Source organism: Lynx rufus, unplaced genomic scaffold (genome assembly GCF_022079265.1).
Source record: "Lynx rufus isolate CCGP_SWC_20201006 ecotype Redwood Valley unplaced genomic scaffold, mLynRuf1.p SCAF_25, whole genome shotgun sequence".
Taxonomy (NCBI): domain Eukaryota; kingdom Metazoa; phylum Chordata; class Mammalia; order Carnivora; family Felidae; genus Lynx; species Lynx rufus.
This window is the reverse complement of record NW_025814840.1, coordinates 12,137,245-12,164,522: the sequence shown is the minus strand read 5'-3', so window position 1 is coordinate 12,164,522 and position 27,278 is coordinate 12,137,245. Positions and strand designations below refer to the sequence as shown.

At 41.5% G+C, this 27,278-nt stretch overlaps 1 pseudogene; it reads right to left on the bottom strand.

Annotated features, from left to right (window-relative positions):
• Positions 1-2,575: 2,575 nt before the first annotated feature.
• LOC124518648 (glyceraldehyde-3-phosphate dehydrogenase-like) lies at positions 2,576-26,273 on the bottom strand (annotated as a pseudogene).
• Between the last annotated feature and the right edge of the window lie 1,005 nt (positions 26,274-27,278).

The window sequence follows — 27,278 nt, the reverse complement described above, 5'->3', positions numbered from 1 at the left end:
AATTGTTGGGAATACTTTGCTAATTCATGAGTACATCCAAACCCATAAATTGGGAAACAAAAGGAAACGAGAAAGTACGTGTTTGGAACTGCTTGGGAATAACAATACATCATGCAGAAATCTATTGTGTTCATGCAGTCTGAAAGCAAGAACGTGACAAGTTAACCAATTTGTCTTTCACCTAAAGCCCTTTTACGTACAAATCTTGTGCTCTGACACAGTGTCCAAGGCCAGTACGACTCATAAGCCTTCAGAGCATTCAAACAGGGTTTGCTTTTATTTGAGGACACAGGACAAGAGACCTGTTTCCCTGATGTTTGAACACACAAATCAGAGACTGGATGTTCAAGTTATGCTACAGCAGTGCTAAAAGGCAGACTTTGAGGGACAGGCTCCCACATTTTTAAACAAATTTTTAAATGTATTCATGATATGAATTCAGGCCTTACTCTGGCCCAAGGGTGGTATTAAAGACAGGGCTTTCTCCTGCTTACTAACGGATCTGTGCTGGGAAGTAACGTGCCTGGGACATGGTTGACAATAAATATTTCTTGGCTGAACAAATAAGTGAACGAATGTAAATGTGTATAAGCTGTTTCTGTCTGTATCTCTTTCTTATTCAAGAAACGTATATCAGAATGTAAGTGAATGAAAGTAGTATGGTGACAGGAATGACTGAGAGATATTCTAACTATAACAAAAGTAAACTATGCAGAAACTTCAAAATTTTTTCATTTGCACATTATTTGCATCATATGTCACAATTGATGGGATACTTGACAATATATCTATTGATGAAAGATGAAACAAGATGTATAACAATTTTTTTTTTAACATTTTTTATTTATTTTTGGGACAGAGAGAGACAGAGCATGAATGGGGGAGGGGCAGAGAGAGAGGGAGACACAGAATCGGAAACAGGCTCCAGGCTCTGAGCCATCAGCCCAGAGCCCGACGCGGGGCTCGAACTCCCGGACCGCGAGATCGTGACCTGGCTGAAGTCGGACGCTTAACCGACTGCGCCACCCAGGCGCCCCAAAACAAGATGTATAAAATGAGCAATGTAAATTCGGCCTGGGAAATCTACACTTTAGGCAACAAACACATGACTTGGTAAATGGACTGAGAAGTCAAGTATTGGTTCTTCCCATTATGTCCCAGTCAAAGCCATTTAAATTATTATGAACTTGAGCACTTGTGGTGCTGTCCCCAGAAGTTACAATTATTTTTCTGGTTATTTTGAAATGCAGTGGTAGGGAGCTAAGTTGGGAAAAAAATAGTCAATCCATTGGAGTAAGTGCCTGGTATATCTCCAGGAGCCAGCAGATGGCGCTAAAGCATTTTCCTGATCCCGGGAGGCCATTAGTCAGTATCCCCAAGCAACGCGTGGAATAGCCGCTTTCAAACTTTTTAAGTTTAAAAATTGTGTACAATTTTACAGAAACTGGTTTCTAGAATTTTCCATGTATTATAAAATGCAATAAAAATAATGTTTTTAAGCATTTATAGAACCACAGGATTTGAAAATATTTAGATTTTCTTAGCTAATGAGCATTATTCAGTCATTCGTTCAATAAATATACTTAATTGTAGGTGCAGATGTCCTGAATCCCTTTTTCCCCAACCTCACCTCATTCTAAGTTCATTTCAATTGAATATTTGCTGCTGGGGAGATTTTTGTGTTGAGTAGGGTCATGGTGAGGTGACGACTGGGAAAGCCAGCAAGGGGAAATTAATAGAAACATAATGACAAGAGTTATTAGAAAACCCAGGAAAGTTTAGGTGGTTGGTGAGGAAGGGAAGGATGCAGCTCTCTGTGGGCTGGATTTGAAGAACTTGGGGTAGAGAGAGGAGTTTGGAGATGAAGAAAAGAGCAGCTCCTTGTGTAAGATGATAATAGATAGGAAGTGAACAGAGAAAAACGATCTTTTTAAGTTTTATTATTGTTACATTTGTATTCTCTCTTTGGTATTCTTTTGGGGGGCTTGGAACAGTACACTTTATGGATGATTACATGGTACAGTACACTTCATTGAGGGCTCCCCAAGGCCCTCCCTTTCTTCAGGGGGGTCTGGGATGGAAACTGTGTAGAGGCCAGGAGATTCTCAGTGTGTTGGGGGATAAGTTGGGGCAAGGAATCTCCAGCAGCTGAGGACTTCTCTCTTCCTCTTGCTCTCACTGAGGCTGATGGTCCAGGGGGCTCTTACTCCTTGGAGGCCATGTGGACCATATGGTCCACCACCTGGTTGCTATAGCCAAATTCATTGTCGTACCAGGAAATGGGCTTGACAAAGTGGTCATTGCAGGAAATGAGCTTGACAAAGTGGTCATTGAGAGCAATACCAGCCCAAGTGTCAACAGTGGAAGAATGAGTGTTACTGTTGAAGTTGCAGAAGGCAACCTGGTCCTCAGTGTAGCTCAGGATGCCCTTGAAGGTATCCTCTGGTGCCCACTTCACCACCTTCTTGATATCATCGTATATGGCAGCTTTCTCCAGGCAGCAGGTCAGATGCACCAGTGACACGTGGGAGGGGTGGGGACACAGAAGGCCATGACAGTGAGCTTCCCTTTCAGCTCAGGGTTGAGCCTGAGTGCCAGGAGAAACAGCCTTGGTGCCAGTAGAAACAAGGGTGATGTTCTGGGCGAGCCCACGGCCATCATGCCACAGTTTCCCAGAGTGGTCGTCCACAGTTTTCTGTGTGGCAGTGATGGCATGGACCGTGGCCACGAGACCCCCATGATGCCACAGTTGTCATGGTTGACTTTGGCCAGAGGGGCCAAGCAGTTGGCGGTACAGGAGACATTGCTGACAATCTTCAGGGAGTTGCCATACTTCTCATGGCTCACACCCCTCACAAATGTGGGGGGCACCAGTAGAAGGGGCAGGGATGATAACCTTCAAGTGAGACCCATCTGCAAGTGAGGCCCAACCTTCTACATGATAGTGAAGACCCCAGTGGACTCGACAACATACTCAGCACCAGCATTACCCCATTTGATGTTGGCAGGATCTCGCTCCTGGAAGGTGAAAACGGGTTTTCCATGGATGACCGGTGTTTTGTTGTCAGCCTTGACTGCGCCGTTGAATTTGCCCTGGGTGGAATAATACTGGAACATGCAGACCACGTACTTGAAGTCAATGAAGGGGTCGTTGATGGCAACAGTATTCACTTTGCCAGAGTTAAAAGCAGCCCTGATGACCGGGTGCCTGATATGGCCAAATCCGTTTACGCTGAGCTTCCCCGTTGTGTCTCAGGGATGTGGCTGGCAAAGCACCAGCAGAGGAGACTGTCTGTCCAGTGGGGAGGAGCAGAGAGCCTCCCTTTGGTAATCTTAAAAAAGACTTCTCTGAGGATTTTAGTTTATTTTTAGTACTAACTAGGAGGCAGAATAATATTTTTAGTAGGATAACTCCATGCTGTAACTAGTTTCGAGACCCATTAAACCAGTTTAGTTTAATGTGGGTTAAGTATTGCAAATAAAGAAATGAAAAATGCCATTATTTCCCAGTAACATGATTATATATGCACCTGGGCAAGACAAGCATTTAGCTCTCGAAACAGCCGGATATTGTATGGAATGTAAGAAACTGTATGGGTGCAAGCAGAAACACACACACACACACACACACACACACACACACGCACACACACACGTGATGTCCGTAGCATTTTAGCTGTAATTATAGGAAACCAGCCCTACAAATAGGGGCCAATTTCCAAAAGCAAAACACACACACAAAGTGCTTGAGAGAAAAATACACAAGAGCTTTGTGAAGAGACAGTACAAACTTAAGGAAAATTAAAACAAAAGATTTGAATGAGTGAAGATTGATAGTATATTATGCTCCTGGAAAGGAAGACAAATATTATATAAAATGTTTATGTGTCATCTTCAAGTTAACTTACATATTTAATTCAGTCTTGAGAAAAATCCCAGAATGGTTTTTAAAATTTGACAAAATGTTTCCTAAATGGATAGAAAAGGATAAGTATAACAGAATACATTTTTAAAATTTTCAGAGGGAAATTTCATGGAAAAATGTAATAGGGTAGATTAACATTATTAGGTATTAAAAATATATGAGAGGGGCGCCTGGGTGGTGCAGTCGGTTAAGCGTCCGACTTCAGCCAGGTCACGATCTCGCGGTCCGTGAGTTCGGGAGCCTGTTTCCGATTCTGTGTCTCCCTCTCTCTCTGCCCCTCCCCCGTTCATGCTCTGTCTCTCTCTGTCCCAAAAATAAATAAACGTTGAAAAAAAAATTTTTTTTTTAAATATATGAGAAACAGGGCACCTGGGTGGCCCAGTCGGTTAAGCAACTCGACTCTTGATTTTGGCTCAGGTCACAATCTCACAGTCCATGTGATCCAGACCCACATTGGGCTGTGCTAACAGTGCAGAGCCTGCTTGGGATTCTCACTCTCTCTGCCCGTTCCCCTCTCATGCTCACTCTCTCCCTCAAAATAAATAAACTAAAAGAAATTTAAAAAAATAAACTAAATAAAAATATATGAGAAAGCAACTTCATGTAAAAGATACAGCTTTGGGACAAAGACTAATAGATCTCCAGTACCAAAGAGCTAATCCAGAAATAGACCCCAAATATATGTGAGTATTTAATATAGTACAAAGTAAATTTCAAAAACAATCAGGGAATGGGGAGGTTGGCTGGCTTAGTCAGTCCAGCATGTGACTCTTGAACTTAGGGTCATGAGTTTGAACCCCATGTCGGGTGTTGAGATTATTTAAAATAAAAGAAAATCAGGGAAGAAAGTATTCAACAACTGATGTTGAGGTGAGTAATTTGGGTGGAGTAAAAAAAATATTGAAATAGAAATTCCTCTCAATCCATACACAAGAATAGATTCCAAAATACTGAAAGAAATTATAGTTTGGAACAGAATGGAATAATCAAGGACCATATTAACACTCTCACTGGAAACAACCAAAATATGGACAAAATATATGAAGTAACAGTCTTTAAGACACCGTACATCTGACAACTAAGTTATCAGCGATCCCAGAGAGACATGAAATAAAAGAGGGGAGCCCCATGGTTGCCTTGGGAGAGTCTCCTGGCCACAGCCCAAGGAGAGGAAACCCAGGCAGGGAAGAGTGGATTCTCTGAGTTGAAGATACGGAGCTAAGAGTCCAGAGAGAACAAGGTAGCTAAAGTTTGTAGGGCAGAATACTGAAGACAAGAAACCCTCGAAGACAGTGAGTGGTGGAGATCTGGAGAGGGTCCCCCTCGAGCGCTGGTCAGGGCTTGCTGAAGCTGAAGAAAGAACCATCTGCAGGGAATAGAGGGAACAGTGCCCACGTTCACACAGGGCCAGGAATAGAGCCCTACCAGTGACATGAAGGCCTCATGACTGGGTAGGTTCATAGAAGGGTCTTGCCTCAGAAGTGGGGTAATTGAAGCAATTGACTGTACGTTAAGCCCTGTTTCAGTGCCACCTAACATACCCCGACATCAAGTCGTGGAAGATAGAACTGTTTCCAAGTGATCAAGCTACATTCCAGAGCAAAACTCAAGAACGTCTAAAGGAACACAAAAATATCCAGCACCCAGCAAGGTAAATTTCACAATATCTCTTATTCAATACAAAAAAAAAAAAAATCATGAGGCACACACAAAAAAGAATACAGCACATAATGAAGAAATATCAATTGAAACAGACCCAGAACTAACACAGACATTGGAATTAGCAGGCAAAAGACAGTAAATAATTGTTGTTAACTATATTCCACATGTTCAAAAAGTTAATAGAGACATAGGATGTTTTTAAGAAGACCCATACTGAGCTACTAGAGAAGAAAACTGTGATGTGTAAGATAAAAAATACACTGCATGGGAGTAATGGTAAAAGAGATGTCACAGAAGAGAAGATTAATGAACTTGAAAGCATAGCAATAGAAATAATCAAAAATGAAGCACCCATAGGGAAGAGAATTTTTTTTTTAATGAACAAAACATTAGTAAACTATGAGACAACTTTAAGGGGATGAATGCATTTGTAACTGGAATCCTCAAAGGCAGGGGCAGAAGGAAAAAAGGTATTTGAAGAGATCATGGCTGGACATTTTCCAAATTTGATGAAAAAATGATAAATCCATAGACTCGGGAAGCTTAAAAACACACAAGAAACGGAGAAAATGACACCAAGTCTTATCATAATCAGAATGCTGAAAAAAAAAAACTATGTAAAAACATAAATAGTGGAAGAAACCAAAAAAATGAAATTGCATATTTACTAACTTGGGGAATGATGTGAGAGAGAATGTCCAGATGCTTCAGAAAACAATTATTGAGAAAAAGATCATCAGATATAATGACATCTATACTACACATTCAAGTATCTGATGCTTATTTATTTATTTTTAAAGTTTATTTATTTTGGGAGAGAGAGAGATCAATAGAGGGACAGAGAGAGAGAGAGAATCCCAAGCAGGCTCCACACTGTCAGTGTGGAGCCCAACGTGGGACTCAACCTCATGCACTGTGAGATCATGACCTGAGCTGAAATCAACAGTCAGGCACATAACGAACAGAGCCACCCAGGTGCCCCTGATGCTTTTTTAAATAATGCATAAACAAACTTAAAAGACAAGCAACAGAGTGAAAAATAACAAATATAGAAGATAAGAGGATAATATATGTACACAACACATATCTCATAATAATGAATAAAACACTAAAGTTTTAATAGATAAACAGCCAAAAAATATAACCAACTGATTCACACATATAAAATCCAACTATTAAATTTATGGGAAAGGGGCGCCTGGGTGGCGCAGTCGGTTAAGCGTCCGACTTCAGCCAGGTCACGATCTCGCGGTCCGGGAGTTCGAGCCCCGCGTCGGGCTCTGGGCTGATGGCTCAGAGCCTGGAGCCTGTTTCCGATTCTGTGTCTCCCTCTCTCTCTGCCCCTCCCCCGTTCATGCTCTGTCTCTCTCTGTCTCAAAAAAAATAAATAAATAAACGTTGAAAAAAATAAATTTATGGGAAAATACTCAACTTTGTTAGAAAGCAAAAAAATGGATTAGAATAATGCACCTCATACCTACTAAATTAGCAAAATTTTTAAAAAGTAACGTTGTTTATTCCTGGAAAAGGCAGATTTTAATTCATATTTTCATGCATTACCCAATGATACTATAAAGTGGTGTCACCCTTTCAGAAGTAATAGGAAATATGCATCAGGAACTCAAAACATGTTCATACGCATTGACTTACTAATTCCATTTCTGGATGCCTGTTAACAACCCAACATTCCACAGCTGTAAACAGACTGTAATCACTTTATTGTGTGGGATGGTGGATTTTTGAAAGTGCAGTTATATATAATTAAATGTAAATTCAGATAATACAAGTATAGATTTTTAATATAAACTTTTAAAAACTATCCTTTGATAGTTTTAAACAAAAATAATCAAAGATCTTTTTCTAATTTATCTATGCACACCAATCATTTTTACATGATATTTTCCATTTTAAATCACCCTCTGATATTTAAACCTTAACAAATACAGTCACCATTTTTTCTCCATAAATAACTCTGCATAGCTTATTAGAGATAATATATTAATAACTATTTAAACACCAATGCACATTCGGGGTCACGTAAGGCTCTTCTTTAGCCTAAGAACAAAGAACATACTTTGAAGAAGACATTCAGTTCGAGGAGTCAGGTTTCTATAACAGAAGGAGTAATGAAATGAATTCACTGTTTAATATACTTATAAAGACATTGGGAAATTTTTCAGTATGCATCTCAGAGGATCTTCTGTAAAAGTCAATGTGATTATAACAATTTTAAACTACAAGTGTGACTGTAGACATTGAAGAATTTTAAGGTCTTAGATTAAAGGGTGACATATTTATATATAAGGCAGTTACTATTTTGCATTGTCCAAAAGGGGAAGGGGAAATGTATTCCACGAAAAGCTCCAAACGAAAAGCTCCATTATGGTCAGAAAGACGACCGTGTACCTTTAAAAAATTAATTGAATGAACTCTAGCAAAGTGAGTCCTATTGTACTTCGCACATGTTGTTAGTCTGTTTTTCACTGAATGTGCTTTCAAACATTTCAGAAGATCTCAGAATCTTTTTTTTTTTTTAATTTTTTTTCAACGTTTATTTATTTTTGGGACAGAGAGAGACAGAGCATGAACGGGGGAGGGGCAGAGAGAGAGGGAGACACAGAATCGGAAACAGGCTCCAGGCTCTGAGCCATCAGCCCAGAGCCCGACGCGGGGCTCGAACTCCCAGACCGGGAGATCGTGACCTGGCTGAAGTCGGACGCTTAACCGACTGCGCCACCCAGGCGCCCCTAGAAGATCTCAGAATCTTTAGGGAGCCATGGCTATTGTACAGGAAGCACAAAGAAGACTGTAAAAATAACAGAAATAACTCTTTCTCATACCTCCTTCCAATAATAAAGACCTTGAGATCACTGTGCCAGAGACGTGAATCATTAGTAGTTTGCCTAATTTGCAAGCATAGCTTATTTGACAACGCTTTGTTGGAACTTATGCCAAGATCACCAATAAAATGAGTTCCCAAGTAAGATCAGATTCGTCACTATGTCATTCGAGTCAAGTCAATTCAATTAACATCAATACATCTCTACAGTATGTCCCATACTTTGATAAATGCTGGGAAGATGACCGATTCACAGGGCCTGTATTTAGCCAGAAGGAAGCATTAGCAGAGTCTTGTACAGAAGGCAGCCTTTTAAAATAACCTCTGCCATTCTGCTTAACAGGCACGAGCCCAGGGACTGAGGGCACAAGGGGTCAGCTTTCCCTGGGGCGTTCCTTTTCTCAGAGAAGGTGACAATTGAGCTGTGGCTTGAAAGGTCAAATAGAAACGAACAAGGGGATGACAGCTGGGGGACCAGTCATTCCGGGCAGGGGCCGCCCGTGAAAAAAACACAGGTACGAAGTGAAGCGGGGTGTTTGGGGAACTGCCGGTCTAAGTGAAACGTGGGGCATGCTAGAAGGAAAAAGCAAGATAGGAGGTGGGATCCAGAGACTGAGGTCAGTTGGGGACTCTGGCCCCCAAAGGAGGCCAGGTCAAAGGGGTGAAGGCTGGCTACGGAGCCCAGCAGGAGGTGACAGCAATAGTTCAGTCCTGGGGTTATGTTAACATTTTAATAAATGTCCCTACAAGTACCATTCAGAAATTATTTCCTCCGTTCTTGGAGTACAACTGATTGGACTTTTAAAAGCTGAAAGATTTCAAACTCTACAAGGATTTTATAAAATAAAAAGAGCTACCAGAAAGGAAATCAGCAAACAAACAAACAAACAAAAAAAACTAATGGTAATTAAGACATTACCCTTTCCCTACATTTGGAGCTTGGGGGCAACTCACTAGGGTCTTAAATCTAAGACACGGTTTCCAAATTGCTACAGAAAAGACACTATAACTCTTAATGAACAACTGGATTGCTGAAGCCAAAAGTTCACCTCAATCAAACTAACCTTCCCCTGGTAGATTTTCCACTGTTCTGTCATAATCTGCACCCCCACCCCTGCCGCCCCCGCCCCGCCTTGGGCTAACTGAAAGTTGTGTTAGAATTACCATAGTGTCTACATATTTAGATAGATTTAGTCAGAAAGAAGAAATTAACCAAGATCGTTTCATCAGTAGAGTTATTATCAATAGTTAGAGTCCCTGCCAAATGCTATCTTTTAAATACGGAGCTTTCGTCCTTCCTTTGTTACATGCAATACTGAAGAAAGGTTTATATATTTTTAGCCTTTTGTGCTGTGTGTGTGTGTGTGTGTGTGTGTGTGCGTGTGTGTGTTACTATGGTTTTTTCCTTTCAGTTAAAATTGCTGAAAATAGCAACATTGGTCTTCCTTCCCTTCAGGTGAAATTGATGATGGGTCCCCTAACTCTAACTGGAATTCCACCTCCTCTGGAATTCTCAGCAGAAACTCTCAGGATTGTGTATTATAGTTTTGCAGATGGGCCCAGAAAAATCCATTATGATGCCTCACATGTACGTCTTGAGGCAAAGCAATTATGTTTTCCACATGTAGCATTTTAAAACCCAAGAGTCCTTAGAGGTCATGGATTCCAACTCTTTATGTTGTAGATTAAGGAAGTTTCAATAAGATTCTGTGTTCACTGACCGGATTGGCAGAACATAAAGAGATAATGACAGTCAGTGTTGATAAAGGTGTGTAGGCGGAGCCTTGTTATAGTCTATTGGGGGAAACAGCAAGAGCTGTGCTTTTGGAGGGCAGTTTGGTACTACCTACACAAATTTGAAATATTTATACCTCAGTAATTCCATTTTTAGAAAGCTATCCTAAAAGCTTTGGACTAAAAGTCCATCATAATGGGAATTGTTAAATAAATTAGGATATCTCTGTACCATGCGATATAATGCTACAGTTGGAAAGAGTGTTCATGATATACTGTTTAGTGGAAAAAGCAAGTCATAGGAAATATATAGAGTTTGATCCCATTTTTCTATAAAAAATATATACGTATATAAAATGTATTATAAAATATATTATATATAGTGTATGTATATATAGTACAGTATAGTATAATATAACTGCAGAAGATATTCTAAAAACTGATGAGGAAACATGATAGCAAATTCCTCTGTACTTTGCAGAGAGACTCGTGTGCTCTGTGGGAAAGGCTGGGTCTTCTGTTCAACCATGGAATAAAGTCCCAGTTAGTTTCAATCCCGTCTTAGAGGATTAGTGGCTAGGGAAGTGGTCAGAATTGGTCACATAAGGGAAGCATCGTAACTATAAATGAATATTTCTATGATGATTACAATAGTAAATATAGAAAAAAAAAATCTTGAGAAAGATAGGTTGTTGACCAAGAGGCTCAGAAACTTGTCTTCCTGGGAGAAGCAGAAAATCATGTTTTATTTACTTCCCTAAGAAATGAGAGGTGGGACTGGATTCGTAGGAAGCCAGATGTTCTGGTAACAGTGTGTCTAAAGCGTTCTTTAGTTAGAAAAAGCACCCGACCAGGATCAGAAATCCCTGGATTCTGGTTCTATCTTTTTTACTAGCCATTTGAGTGATTTGAAAAAAGTTACTTCACTTCTCTGAGGCTCAGATTTTCTTCCTCCACTACAAAAAAAATAAAAATAAAAAGAAGAAGAAGAAGAAGAAGAAGAAGAAGAAGAAGAAGAAAGAAAGTAAAAATAATGCATGGTCATTGTAAAACTTTTAAACAATATTTAAGTATATAAAGTAAAAATGTACTTTGTCTCACTTTTCAAGTGTACTCCACGGTGTAACCGCTGTTAAAAATTTGGTATATATCACCACACATTTCTCCATAAGCACTAATATATATTATGTATAATATATTTATGGGATTTTATTCCATGGTTGAACAGAAGACCCAGACTTTCCCACAGAGCACACAAGTCTGTCTGCAAAGTACAGAGGAATTTGCTATCATGTTTCCTCATCAGTTCTTAGAATATCTTCTGCAGTTTTTCTCAACTAGTTGGTATTTTTAGCTTCATTTGTTCTTCATGATGTAGCACCACTGCTCTTCCTTCCATTAAATAAAATATTTGACATTTTTGTCTACTTTATATTTTATTTTATATATATATATTTTTAAACACGTATTCATTATTGAGAGACAGAAAGTGAGCATGAGCATGGAGGGGCAGAGAGAGGGGGAGACACAGAATCCAAAGCAAGCTTTATGGTGTCCATACAGAGCACGATGCGGGGTTCAAACCCGCAAACAGGGAGATCATGACCTGAGCCGAACTCGGATGTTTAACCGACTTAGGCACCCAGGCACCCCTCGGCTTTTACCTTTTAAAATGGAGAATAAAAATTTGTAACAAAATGTATTGATAGTATATTTCTGTAATTCATAAATATCAACTTCGGTAGTACTAAAAAATATTCTTTAAAAAATTTTTTTTTAACATTTATTCATTTTTGAGAGACAGAGAGAATAATAGCTGAACAGGGGAGAGGCAGAGAGAGAAGGAGACACAGAATCCAAAGCAGGCTCCAGGCTCTGAGCTGTCAGCACAGAGCCCGACGTGGGGCTAGAACTCACAAACTGTGAGACGGACGCTCAACCAACTGAGCCACCCAGGTGCCCCTGGTAAATTCATTTTTAAAATAATATTAAGTGTTTGCTTAAATCTCCTAATTATAATAGTATTAGGGCAGTTTACCATTGGAAAGAATATTTTTAAAAAATTTCTTTTTAAATATTTATTTTTCAGAGAGAGAGACAGAGTGGAAGCAGGGGAGGGACAGAAAGAGAGGGAGGCACAGAATCTGAAGCAGGTTCCAGGCTCTGAGCTGTCAGCACAGAGCCTGACGTGGGGCTCAGGCCGACGAACCATGAGATCATGACCTGAGCTGAAGTCGGATGCTTAACTGACTGAGCCACAAGTAAACAAGCCAGGTGCCCCTTGTTTACTTTAAATCGACAGCAATATTAACTTTTCCCATGTTTAATTTTAGAAATTCAAAAATTTAAAATATAGGTGGTGTATTTCACTCTACAAATTTCTCTATAAGGATTTAAATAAATAAATATATATATATTTTAAATTAAAATGGGATCAACTCTATAGACTGTCCTATAACTTGATTTTTCCACTAAACAGTACATCATGGACTTTTTTTTCCAAGTATCACCTTATATTTCATAATACGGAGATACCCTAATTTATTTAACAATTCCTATTGTGATGGATAATTAGACTGACCCCAATTTTTAACCATCTGAAAATCTTGCAACGAACACATTGGTACATATATCCCCATGTGTATGTGTTAGGTTTCTTTAGGGTAGCCTTCTAAACTATTCCCAAACTTTAGGAATGCCCATAATTATTGGGTTGGTCTTTTTCCCAATTCATAAATGAAGGGAAACAATGGAAGGTAATTCAGGGTAGACTTTAACAACAATATTTTTAAAAGACTCTTTAACTGGGGCTCCTGGGTCAGTTGGTTGAGCAACTGACTCTTGACTCTCCCCAGGTCATGATCCCAGGGTCATGGGATCCAGCCTCAAGTAGGGCTCCACGCTGAGCCTGGATCCTGCTTGGGATTCTCTCTCTGTCTCCCTCTGCCCCTCCCCCATGTTCTCTCTCTCTGTCTCTAAAAGATAAAAGTAAAGAAAAAATAAAAAAAAGATGGGGGCCTGCACAGCTCAGTCCTTTGAAGGACAGACCACGGCTCACTCAGGTCATGATCTCAGGGTTCGTGAGTTCCAGCCCTGTGCCGACAGCTCAGAGCCTGGAGCCTGCTTCTGATTCTGTGTGTGTGTGTCTCTCTCTCTGCCCCTCCCCAACTCACACTCTCTCAAAAATGAGTAAATGTTATAATAATAATAATAATAATTAAAAATTTTAAAAATCAGAAAAGACTAATTATGTCAGAAAATGTGACTTTGCTAAATAAAAAGTACAACAAATGTATATTCTCAAATTGTCCCTATTCGGTAAACACATATATTTGATAGGCAATCACATATGCATAGAACAAGGTCTTGAAAAAAATGTACATAAATATTAACACTAGTTCTGGATGATGAGCCTCTGATTTCCACTTTCTTCTCTATATCTCCTTGTGTTTTTATTAATTTTTAACATTTATTCAGTTTTTGAGAGACAGAGAGAGAGAGCATGAGCAGAGGAACTCGAACTCTGCCCGAACCCACTCAAACCCACGAACCACGAGATCATGACCTGAGCCAAAGTCAGACGCTTAACCGACTGAGCCACCCAGGTGCCCGAACAGGAAAAAAATTTTTAATGTTTATTTATTTATTTTGAGAGAGAGAGAGAGTGTGAGCAGGGGTAGGGGGAGAGAGTGAGGGAGAGAGAATTCCAAGCAGGCTCTACTCAGCGTGGAGCCTGTCGTGGGGCTCGATCTCACCGCAGTGAGATCGTGACTTGAGCCGAAATCAGAATAGGAGGCTTAACTGACTGAGCCACTCAGGTGTCCCAGAAAGAAAAAAAAAAAAGAAAATTAAGAAGATCTGGAAGCCACTATAACCTGAAACAATAAGTAACAAAATGTCTTCTCCTGGGCATAATAGTCAGTTTTAGGCACTCCTCAAAGAAGACAACATAACCTCAGATTAATTTGTGAATATACTTGCTGGTGGAGAAGCTCAATCGAAGTTTGACCTTTTTGAAGAAAAAATGGACTTCAATAAAGAGAGAAAGGAGACCAATGAGCAAGAAAAGAGAGAAAGGTGGGAAATCGGCTGGCAGCGGTTTGCCTGGGAGGATCTACGATTTTGGATACTGAAGGTACAGGTACGACTCCAGGGAACCTCCAAGCAGGGACTTGACGGGAGAGGGTAGAGAAAGAAAGCATGCTACAGAATAAGGCAGGACGGAAAACACTCACCCCAGCACAGGAAAGGAGAGGCGGAAACTGGGCTGTCTGCTTACTTTTCCTTCTGTCACTCCATCCTTCAGTGAGGATCAGCACTGTGTCCAGCCCACGCAGGCTCTCTGGTTTTGGGGTTCTTTTGTTTTTGTTTTTGTTAGAATGACACATGGAGGAAAATGCAGCAGCTGTCTGAGCCCAGCCAGTACTGAGGCTGATGCTACAAGTATGAAGGAAAACCAGTGAGATGAAATACACCAGCAAACTCTTGCTACCAACCTGATATTGGTGGGTGACTCTGTTGCCCAGCTGAGTGTACCTGAATGCGTCTGCTGGGCAAAGAGTAGGCTAAAAACGGGAAACTGAGCTAACCATCATAAAATATTGGAACTAAGGAAGGAAAATGAAAAGACCAAACTACCGAGTTATCTGTTGTTTTATTTTGGGGGGAGGGACCAGGAAGCTGGTGAAGGGGAGGTAAAAATAGCTCAGCCACACTTACACAGACAGGTTGATCAAAACTATTCATTTCTCTTGTTGGATGGGCCACTGACTTTCCCAATCATCTTGTATAATTTCTTTAGACTCCTTCAGTGCTCCAATATTCTCTTCTGTAAGATAGGATTCAAATTATATTTTCCTCATTAGCCTTCAACATAATGTAACCATTAAAGGGCAATACTGAAATAACAATGAACATATTGAACATATTGAACATATTTAGTATTCTTAGGAAAAATCTCTTACCTGTTCACTCTTAATTATCAACAGTTTATTTTGGGTGAAGTTAAAAAATAACAAGGGGTTAGTTACAGTAAATTCTCACTATCTCAAATGTTATGTATTTGGTCCATTATTTTTCCTTCTCCCTCATCCTGAAGTTCAAAATCAGTTGAGTGCTCATCGCCAGCTCCTATAGTGTTGGTCCCAAGCAGGAAGTATAATAGCCACTCCATCAATTTTGCTAGTTATTAGTACTCTTTTCCAAAGTCATATCAGGGAAGACAGTTCAAACTATAGATTGAAACAGGAAATACTTGAATATCTGAGAATTTTACCAATAACCATGCCATCACTTGTCTAAACCATCCTTGACCAGTAACCATGCCACCTGCCACCCTTACCTCCTAGAATAATCGACTGCATTGGGGAAGGCAGAATGGAGTTGGTTCCTTATAAGAAATAGAGCAAGGGGTGCCTGGGTGGCTCAGTCAGTGCCTTGGTTTCAGCTCAGGTCATGATCTCATGGTTCATGAGTTCTAGCCCTGCATTGGGCTCTGCACTGACAGTGAGGAACCTGCTTGGGATTCTCTCTCTCTCTCTCTCTCTCTCTCTCTCCCACTCCCTCTCCCTCTCCCTCTCTCTCTCTCTTCCCCTCCTGCGCGTGTGCGCTTTCTTTCAAAATGAGTAAATGAACTTAAAAAAAAAAAAAGAAATAGAGCAAAGGTTTGGGAGATTTTGTTTTGTTTGTAATAACGCTTATAAATTAGTATTGTTTGCATATCCCCATAGAGTATCTTGATATTAGTTTTAAACCTTCTGAAATCCATGTGTTTGTTTAAAAACATTAAGATCCTAATTTGTCCAAGGGAGTTATGCTAGGGGCTAGAAATACGGAGATAAAGAACACAGGTCCTTCATCTCAGACATATTATACTCAAGACATAAAAAGCAGAAAACTTCTAAAGTTTGGCCCTTTATTACAAAAGCAATACATTTCATTATATTTTTTTATATGGCTAAGTTTTCACATTTATACACACATACATGCATATATTTAAAAGAAATCGGGGTGCCTGGGTGGCTCAGTCGGTTAAGCGTCTGACTCTTGGTTTCGGCTCGGGTCATGATCTCACAGCTTCGTGAGTTTGAGCCCGAGTCAGGCTCTGTGCTGGCAGTGCAGAGCCTGGTTGGGATTCTTTCTCCCTCTCTCCCTGCTCCTTCCCCACTTGTGATGTCTCTGTCTCTCTCAAAATAAATAAATAAACTTAAAAAAATAAAATAAAAAATAAAAAGAATCATTTTTGGAGTATCTCCTGTTTTTTAAGCCGTTCTCCCCACCCCACCCCCAGAACATTTTTCCATGCTCAAATCTCTGTTAACAGCTACACAACTGGGGGGTACTATAATTTAGGGGTATCATAGTGTGTTTAAGTACTTTCCAAACATTTAAGCTGTGGGAGAGGTTCCGTGTTGTAAAAAAACAAATACAGAGAGGGATTCTGGGCACCTAAGAGGGAGGCTCATTTGTAATTTTCCTATCTGTGCCTTGCTTGGACCAGACAGTGGCATTAACAGGAGGAGAAGTAGAGCCTCTGCTCTATGTGATATTTAGCTGTCACTGGGTGCCAGGGAAGAGCACGGAGGCTAATAACACCAGGAAACTCATGTGTGAAGACCATGAAGGAGAGGCTCCTGGGTAGAACAGATACTGCCAAAATCTGTGCACCCTCCCATGATAGGTTGGCTTTGAATGCGTGAGTGTGTTTAGTTCTCCAGGCCCCAAAATATCATGAAGAAACTTAACGGCAGATGGACTCGAAAGTGGCCCCACAGCCCCTGTACTAGCATTCATGCGCTTATCCAAATCCCCTCCTTTTGAGCATGGGTAAAGCCTAGGACTTGCTTCTAACCAATGGAACCTGGCAAAGCTGAAACACTGTGTGTGATCACATTGCATATCGTCGTGACATCGGTCTTGACAGAAGGCTCTCTTTCCGGCTGGCTGTCAGGTTGCAACTGACTTTTGGGAAGACCCGGATGGCAAGGAACTGAGGGCAACCTCCAGCTGACAGCCAGAAATAGACCAAGACCCTCAGTCCAGCAGCCCACGAAGAACTGAATATTGTCAGCAACCCCATGAACTTGGGTGTGGATCCTTCCCCCGCCGAGCCTTAGATGGGTGTCCACCCGGCTGCCAGCTGACACCTTAATTGCAGGTTTATAAGATGTTGAAGCAGATGATCCAGGTTAGCTGGGCCCGGACTCCCGACCCACAGAAGGTATGAGCTGATAAATGTGTGTTGTTTTGAACCACTGAGTTTGCAGCAATATTGGCACATGACAACGATTACTGATACAAAGCTCAATGATGTCCTGAGTCTTCCCTGATCCTGAGCCTAGGAAACTAACAGAACAGAAACACCGTGTGATCTGCAATGCTTCGCCTGCCTGCTTCTACATCCTACAACCCTTACGACAGCTCAGCTCTCATTCCATGAAGGGTCGCTCCCCACTTGGGCAATTCAACATCGAATCAGAGTTCCAATGAGCCAACAAAGAAAAATGCATCTTATTTAAGAAGAACTACCAGCCAAGAAGAGGAGCCTAAGTCAGAACTAACAAAAACATGTCTGGTAAGACAGAGTTGCTGAAGAATGACAGACGACATCATGAATTTTTAAAATAATAATAAAGGAAGTCTCATTTCTAGTACTTAATAGCTAGGTTGGGCTAATTTTATTAGAGATTAACCTTGTAAAATCTTCACAAAATATAAAAAAAAACAATCACTTAAAGTACTAGAGAATGACCCCAAGGCAGGCAGACATTGGGTAAAGTCAACTCTTAAATAAGGAACTCTCTATTGGTGAGATCTCTCAGTGCGATCTCAGCCTTTTTTTTCTCATTTATTAGGTCCCTGCTAGAAGCCAGAGAGGCTCGGCTGAACCTCTGCGTCTTGGGTTTGTTAATGCCCCTCCGTGTCCTGGCCTTTCCCTGAATCTTCTTGTCTCTATGGACTCGGGATCTCATTGCTCCCCACCCCCAAGCAGCAAAACCCCTGGTCCTGTGGTGTGGCCCCTAGCCCTACCCATGGCTGTTCCTTCCTCTCCCTAAGGGCTGAAGTATGCTGTCCTTAACAACTCTCAAGTTACAACCATGTTCATTATCTCAACACACAGTGAACTTGGCATCTAAGCTTCACTATCCCAAATTAGTATAGCCCTGTGTCATATTGTAGGTCAATGACCTATAAAGCCTACCCCCTTTGTACCTATTTGACCTCTTCTCCTATTTCTTGCTCTTCTCCAGCCATTCTTGCCTCTTTGCTACTCATTGTTTTTCCAACACAAAAGACACACTTCCACCTCAGGGGATTTGCATTCGCTATTTTCTTTGTTATAAATAGTCTTCCCCCTCCAGGTATCACCACGGCTCTCTTTCTTTTTCCAGTCTTGGCTCAAATGTCGGCTTTTTGGTGAGCCCCTACCTAGAAGTCCTGTCTAAAACTACCAACCCACTGCCCACTGTCATGACACTCCCACTTCCCTTCCCTTAGTATTTATCTAATCTACTAAATGTCTTACTTAACTTGTTTGCTATCTGTTTCTCCATCTAAAACATACGCCATGTATACATGGATAGGTGTCTTTTTTATTTTTCATTTGTTGTTTCTGTAATGTTTGGAACAGTGATTGACACATATCAGTCACTCAAGAGTTATTTGTTGAATTTCTCAGTTTGGCTTAAGAGTTTCATTTTCTCGGGGCGTCTGGGTGGCTCAGCCAGTTAAGTGTCTGTCTTCAGCGCAGGTCATGATCTAGCGGTTTGTGAGTTCGAGCCCCTGGTCGGGCTCTGTGCTAACAGCTCGGAGCCTAGAGACTGCTTCAGATTCTGTGTCTCCCCCTCTCTCTGCCCCGCCCATGCTCGTGCTCTGTCTCTCTCTGTCTCTTAATAATAAATGTTAAAAAAAAAAAATTAAACAAAAAAGAGTTTCATTTTCTCATAGTATGATTTCTCTCATAGATTAGTGGCCTGGCACTAAATTGCAGAGGTATCTTGGGTGATCTCAAAGCATGGTTTAAAACTAATGTTTTAGTTCCCTTTGGCTGGAAGAGGTACTGGATCCTTGGTGACTAAGACAGAAGGAGATAGAATATCTAGGACTTCCCCAATGTACAGCGTCATGGGTTCTAAAGTTAATTTACAAGCCAGTTGTGTGGACATCCTGAAATTTTTTTTCAGAACACGATTGGGCACAGCTAGTTAACTTCAGGGAGTCTGAGAAGACTGGAAAGTGCCAGAACTTGGAACCAGATCTGTCCACTGGGATGGCGCAGGCTCTGGAAAGACAGGAACAGGTGCACTGGACTCTGAGGGTGTTCAATGCAGCCAACAGGAGACATTGTCCTGAAGGCAAGGGCACAGGCAGCAGGTAGCATTAGAGAGGGACCAGAGGAAACTGTGTGACCCCCACGGGGAAGTAGACTTTAGCAACTGGTCACCTAGGAGCAGTGATACTTAAAAAACAACTTTATTGAAAAACACAGTGAAAACAGAGCAAAAGCAAGCCAAAGAATAGAGAAACTATTTGCAATGCATATGTCTGACAAGTGCTTAATGTTTTAAAAACCAAACATTTAAAGAACTGTTTCAAATGGAAAAGAAAGTAATCATCAAGACAGCATGGTATTGGCACAAAAACAGACACACAGACCAATGGAACAGAATAGAAACCCCAGAACTAGACCCACAAACGTATGGCCAACTCATCTTTGACAAAGCAGGAAAGAACATCCAATGGAAAAAAGACAGCCTCTTTAACAAATGGTGCTGGGAGAACTGGACAGCAACATGCAGAAGGTTGAAACTAGACCACTTTCTCACACCATTTACAAAAATAAACTCAAAATGGATAAAGGACCTAAATGTGAGACAGGAAACCATCAGAACCTTAGAGGAGAAAGCAGGAAAAGACCTCTCTGACCTCAGCCGTAGCAATCTCTTACTCGACACATCCCCAAAGGCAAGGGAATTAAAAGCAAAAGTGAATTACTGGGACCTTATGAAGATAAAAAGCTTCTGCACAGCAAAGGAAACAACCAACAAAACTAAAAGGCAACCAACGGAATGGGAAAAGATATTTGCAAATGACATATCGGACAAAGGGCTAGTATCTAAAATCTATAAAGAGCTCACCAAACTCCACACCCGAAAAACAAATAACCCAGTGAAGAAATGGGCAGAAAACATGAATAGACACTTCTCCAAAGAAGACATCCAGATGGCCAACAGGCACATGAAAAGATGTTCAGCGTCGCTCCTTATCAGGGAAATACAAATCAAAACCACACTCAGGTATCACCTCACGCCAGTCAGAGTGGCCAAAATGAACAAATCAGGAGACTATAGATGCTGGAGAGGATGTGGAGAAACGGGAACCCTCTTGCACTGTTGGTGGGAATGCAAATTGGTGCAGCCGCTCTGGAAAGCAGTGTGGAGGTTCCTCAGAAAATTAAAAATAGACCTACCCTATGACCCAGCAATAGCACTGCTAGGAACTTATCCAAGGGATACAGGAGTACTGATGCATAGGGGCACTTGTACCCCAATGTTCATAGCAGCACTCTCAACAATAGCCAAATTATGGAAAGAGCCTAAATGTCCATCAACTGATGAATGGATAAAGAAATTGTGGTATATATACACAATGGAATACTACGTGGCAATGAGAAAAAATGAAATAGGGCCTTTTGTAGCAACGTGGATGGAACTGGAGAGTGTGATGCTAAGTGAAATAAGCCATACAGAGAAAGACAGATACCATATGGTTTCACTCTTAGGTGGATCCTGAGAAACTTAACAGAAACCCATGGGGGAGGGGAAGGAAAAAAAAAAAAAAAGAGGTTAGAGTGGGAGAGAGCCAAAGCATAAGAGACTGTTAAAAACTGAGAACAAACTGAGGGTTGATGGGGGGTGGGAGGGAGGGGAGGGTGGGTGATGGGTATTGAGGAGGGCACCTTTTGGGATGAGCACTGGGTGTTGTATGGAAACCAATTTGTCAATAAATTTCATATATATAAAACAAAAAACAAAAAACAAAAAACAAATGGAAAAGAAAGACAACCTAATAGAGAAATGGGGAAAAGGCTTTAATAATCACTTCAAAAAATGCAACATCTGAATGTCTAATAAACATATGAATATATTCTCAGCCTTAATTATAAGCAGCCAAATTAAGGCCACAGTGAGATTTTTCTACGTACCACCAGAAGGGCTAACATGAAAAGGACCAGCAGAAGCAGGTGTTAGTAATGATGTGGAACAATTGAAATTCTCTTACACTGCCAGCGGACGTGAAAATTGGTACAGATGCTTTACAAATTCGATGTTTCATAATTGCGGACCTCTCAGGTATAAACGCAACAGATACGTATGCCCCAGAGGCTTGTCCAAGAATGTTCATAGCAACATCATTTGTAATAGCTTAATCTGGGAACAATCCAGATGTTTATCAACAGACGAAGGAACACATACATTGTGTAATTGCCACACAACAGAACACCATTAAGAAATGAAAATAAATAAACCATCATTACACACTGATTGATACGACTGATTCTCTCATGCATAATGTCAAGCAGGAAGAAGCCAGACAAAAAGAATACATATAATTCTAGCTACATAAAGTTCAAAAACAGTCAAAATTGACCTGTAATATAGAAAATAATAGTTATTTTTGTAGAGCATAAATAGTTAGTAACTGGGGCTTGGGGAGGTGTGAGGTGAGGGTTTCTGGGGCAATGGCAATGTTCTACTTCTTGATTTGGGTAGTAAGTACATTTTGTAAAAAAAAAGTCATCAAGCTATACATTAATTATACTTTATGTATGGTATAGTTCAATAGAATATGCATTTAATTTTTTTAAAGTTATTTATTTATTTTGAGAGAAAGAGAGAATGAGTGGGGAGGGGCACAGAGAGAGAGGAGGACAGAGAATCTGCAGCAGGCTCTGAGCCAACAGCAGAGAACCTGATGTGGGGCTCGAACTCACAAACTGTTAAGATCGTGACCTGAGCTAAAGTTGAATGCTTCACTGACTGAGCCACCCAGGCACCCTTGTATTTAATTTTTTTTTTAAAGCAAGAAGGCACGGGGCCTACATCAGGAAAGGTCTGGGCACACAGCAGGGCCCCAACTTTGCGCAGGGTTGAGGAATTAGAACGTGATTCAGGTAAGGGGAATTGATAGACTTCTGCAGTGCTACCGCCCAGGAAGAGAGGAGTAGAGCTTTGGAGTTATGCCGACAGCTTTTAACCCAAACAACCTAGGCTCCAGTTCTTGTTCTGCCATTTACCACTTTGGGCCACCAAACTAACATTCTGAATCCCAAGTTTTCTCCTTTGCAAATCAGAAATGATGCAAAGCTCTCCAGGTTTGCTTGGTACCAAGAAAGGGTTTAATACATATTAGCTGTTAATAATAATAGTCGTTTTGTTCTCAACAGGAGCCAGAAAGAGATTTCACTACCATACCCGTGACAGAGTTCACGCTTTGGGTATTAGGAACAATGCAGAAACCTGTGAATGCAAACCCATGAATGCAAACATGCATCTAAAGGGACTCAGATGAGTTCCTGAATCCTGACCAGAGATGCTCAGGATTCTGCAAGGCCTCAGGGGAGTGAACAGAAGGGATACAGAGGGTAGGTAGAAACTGACAGGGGAATTTTTCCCATAAACATGACTACTAACAATTTCTTCCATCTGGGCATGCTCCTCCCTTCTGTTTTGCTTCTCCTGCATCAGTGTTGGTTCTGGCACTTGGTTTGACCAACAGACTAAAAAAGCAGTGATGTTGTGCCTGTTAGTTTGCACTTGGCTTTCTTGGAACCCAGCGGCCATACCCAAGGCAGTCTGCTGGAAGGAGAGGCCACGTGGAGCGGCCCTGGGGGATGAAATGCCACATAGAGAGGGAGGCCAGGTGGAGGAGAACCAAGGCGCCTCAGCTGATGGTCAGCCCAATGTCCCAGACATACAAAAGAAAAAGAAGTCTCCTCTTCAGGAAAGCAAGGCCACCGGCTGAATGCAGACACATGAATGAGATTTGGCCAACAACCCGGAAAGCGGAAGAATTGCTCATTCAACCCACAGAATTGTGAGAAATAATGACTAATTGTTCTAAATCATTAGGTTTGGGGCTGGTTTGTTATTTATTGATAGGTAACAGATACAGAAATGGGTACCTGAACTGGGGATGCTACTGTAACAAAAAACCTAACATGTGTGCTGTTGGCTGTGGGGTCAGGCGGATGGAGACCACAGGGGTGGTGAGGGGCCTGTGGGGGACGCTGGAAGAATAACGAAGTAGCTACCCTGGAAGCTGGAGAAAGGACAATGCACGCTACAGAGCAGCGGAAAGTACTCAGCTAAAACATGTACCTAATGTATTTGTCAAGCTCGCCAAAGAGATTTTCCAGCTGAATGTGGAAAGTGCCAGTTGACTTATTTTAACTGTCTGTGATAAAGAAAGGGAAGAGAGAGATGAGCTAAAGAAGGCATGGTTCCGTCTCAAGCAAAAGTTGGGAGATAGAGTTGTGATCCAGGAATTGATGAGTTAGGAAATGAAAACTATTTTTTATTTTTGGCAGGTCTAGATGAGCAAAGATTCTTAAAGGAAGAAGAGTCTTAAGACAAAGATCAAATCCAGTGTACCGCTAATTACACATGGCCTTCAGATCAAGATAAACACGGGGTGCCTGGGTGGCTCAGCCGGTTAAGCCGACTTTGTCTCAGGTCATGATCTCACATCTTGTGGGTTTGAGCCCCGGGTCGGGCTCTGTGCTGACAGCTCGGAGCTTGGAGCCTGCTTCCGATTCTGTGTCTCCCTCTCTCTTTGCTCCTCTCCCTGCTCATGCTCTGTCTCTCTCTCTCTCAAAAATAAATAAATAAACATTTAAAAAAAAGATAAAGACAAGAGTCTCTGTAAGACACTTTGTTAAGGTCTCATAAAACGATAAGGTGATGCCCTCCTAGATCCTTTCTCTGAGGCTTATGAGAACCTTAAGAACATTGCTCCACAGCACCCTGACTGGTAGCCCAAAATGGAGAAGAGATTGTCTTGAAAAGAATTGTGAATGTGGTTTTTGTTGAATGTGATGGATTGTAAGTTGATAAATAAAAGCCCACAAAGAGTTTAAAAGAGTTGTACCTGTTTAGACTAAAGGTGACAGAGACAGTTCAAGATGGAAAGAGACTTTGTAGCCCAGTCTTCTTTGGGTGGGAAAAGGGCTGAAAGTGGAACCAATGTGAGCTCACCAGTGTGAGCATGCTCTGTTACCATGGAAAAGGGAAGACGACTCCGAGAAGAGTCAAGAGCTCAGAGGGCGGAGCTAAGAGCAATGGGAAATACTGGATCAGGTAGTCAATCCCAGACTGCAGAAAGGGGCCGTAAGTGAAGATCTTCCTGTGCCCTTTCAGTCCTGTGCTGGAGTCAAGGGAGCTCATGATATGTGCTTGGCTGGATTTCATAATTGCTATGGACCAGAGATTGCTGTGTATCAGACATAGCAACTAACTCTGTCTCACTATTCGATAGTAGATGTATGGGAGGTAGATAACTTCTATCAGTTTATTTATTTATTTTTGAGAGAGAGAGAGAGAGCGGGGGCGCGGCAGAGAGGGAGGGAGAGAAAGAATACCAAGCAGGCTCCGTGCTGTCAGCACAGAGCCCGACACAGGGCTTGATCTCACGAACTGTGAGATCATGACCTGAACTGAAATCGAGAGTCAACTGACTGAGCCCCGGTGTCCCGGTAGATAACTTATATGATTCATAGGTATCTAGATCAAGAGGAGTCATACCTGAAGAGCTTCTTTTACATCCAGATATGAAGTAAACCACAAGATAGTAGGCTTCAAGCCTTGTACCATAATTGGATGAGACTTTGAAGAGTATCGGGGAGGAGGGAGTGGTGAATAGTTGTGGCCAGAAGGAGGACTGTGATAGATGAGTCCTGAAGATTTGTGTCAACAATTTCTCCCAATGATGTATGCCACTTCTCCCATCAAGAAGTAGAATCTAATTGCTTTCCTTTTAATATAGGCAGATAGAGTGGAAGAGACATTCTAGGACTGCTGGTCATAGGACTTATGAAGAGGCATTATAGCTTCTGCTTTCACCCTCTTGGGATCAAGTTGTCAAAGAGTAGTTGAGGAGAGACTACTAAATCATGGGTCACCGCATGGAGAGCAAAAGGCCCAGCCGGTCCCCAGCCATCCCAGCTGCCATGGCTGAGGTGTATGGTCCCTGACATACATTAGGGAAGACATCTTTGTTGTTCCAGCCTCAGGTAAGACCCCAGCTGAGCACAGCTGCATGTGCGACCTTCACCAAGATCTCATGGGGTAAGGTCCAGTTGTCCCCACCAAGCCCTGCTCAAATTGCAAAATCATGAGGAAATAAACGGTAGTGGTTGTTCCAAGACACTAAGTTCTGGGATGGTCTTTATGCAGCAAGAGACAACTGAAATGCTGACACTAACCAGCACACAGAAGACAATGATATGATGTTTTCACATTTCTTACCCCAAGGCACGAAGTCCTAAAAGATCTGTTTCCCTGCCTGCTTTCATTACTTTTTCTGATATTACTCCTGTAATTACTCAGGCTGCCATAACCCAGTAGCATAAGCTGGGTGCTCTGAATGACAGGCATGTACTTTCTCACAAAATTAGAGGCTGGAGGTCCAAGATCAAGGTTCCAGCATGGCTCGGTTTCTGGTGAGGACTCTCTTCCTTGTTTGCAGATGGCCACCTGTGTCCTCACTGTGTGGCTGTGTCCTCACATGACAGAGAGATTAAACACACAAGCTCTAGCATGTCTCTTCTTATAAGGGCACTGACTCCATCATGAGGGTCTCTCTTTCACGACTTCATATAAACCTAATCACCTCCCAAAGGCCCTGTCTCTAAATACCATCACACTGAGAGTCAGAGCCTCAACATATGAATTTGGGGGGGATATAATTCAGTCTATGGCACTCCATCTCTTACTTTTCTCCAGTAACACTTTTTAGTTTCTTGAAGATGACACGCTCATTCTTACCTTGGGCTGTGTAATTGCTGTTCCTCATCTGGAATGTTCTCTTCCTGGAATGTTCCCAGATGTTCACCATCACCCTCCTACCATTCAGTCTTAGAGCAAAAGTTACTAATGTTTCCTCAGAACGGCCTTTCCTGACCACTCAGTGTAATAATGTATGCTACCTGGCTATGCTATCTCATCACGCTGTAGTGTTTCATTCCCAGAATTGAAGACTCTCAGAAATTATTATATTTATTTACCTCTTTACTTGTTTATTTGCCCATCTCCCACCATGTGATGTCTATGACTGTAGGAACCTCATCTGTCAATTTTATGGCTGCAACTCTGGTGTCAAGAATAGTTTCCAGCATGTGGTAGGTGTAAAATTGTTTTTATTTAATGAGTAACCTATAATTCACCTACATTGTAGAACTGATAAATGATACGTCATATATTTGACTCTGCTCATCAAATACAGCAGTTTGCCATTCAGTAGTTAGGTAGGCATTAAAGATGGTTCAGGTATGTTCTTTGGGGGACGCCTGGGTGGCTCAGTCAGTTAAGCATCCGACTTCGGCTCACATCATGATCTTGCAGCTCATGGGTTCGAGCCCCACATCAGGCTCTGTGCAATAGCTCGGAGCCTGGAGCCTGCTTCGGATTCTGTGTCTCCATCTCTCTCTGCCCCTCCCCAATTTGTGCTCTGTCTCTCTCTCTCAAAAAATAAATAGGCATTAAATTTTTTTTAAAAAAGAAGAAATTAAAAAATATATATGTTCTTTGGTTTTCCAAAAACTTCCCCTTGAATGCATATGTCGCATGGAGGACAAAACATAAACAAAAACTTTAATATAATGTGACAAAGGCTCGCATAGAAATGTGCAGAAGAATGGAAATTCCGTTAGGGAGCAATAATTCTGCCTGGAGGGAGAGGGAGAAGCAGGTCATGGAGACCAAAAGAGAACATTTTAGTTCTCCTTGAAGAACGAGCAGCAAATAGGCAAGAGGCAAAGGGCAACCATTCCATGCAAGAGAAAGAACATGAGTGAAGACAGAAGTGGTGTGGTACCTTGAATGAAAGATGGGTGCAGGAAGG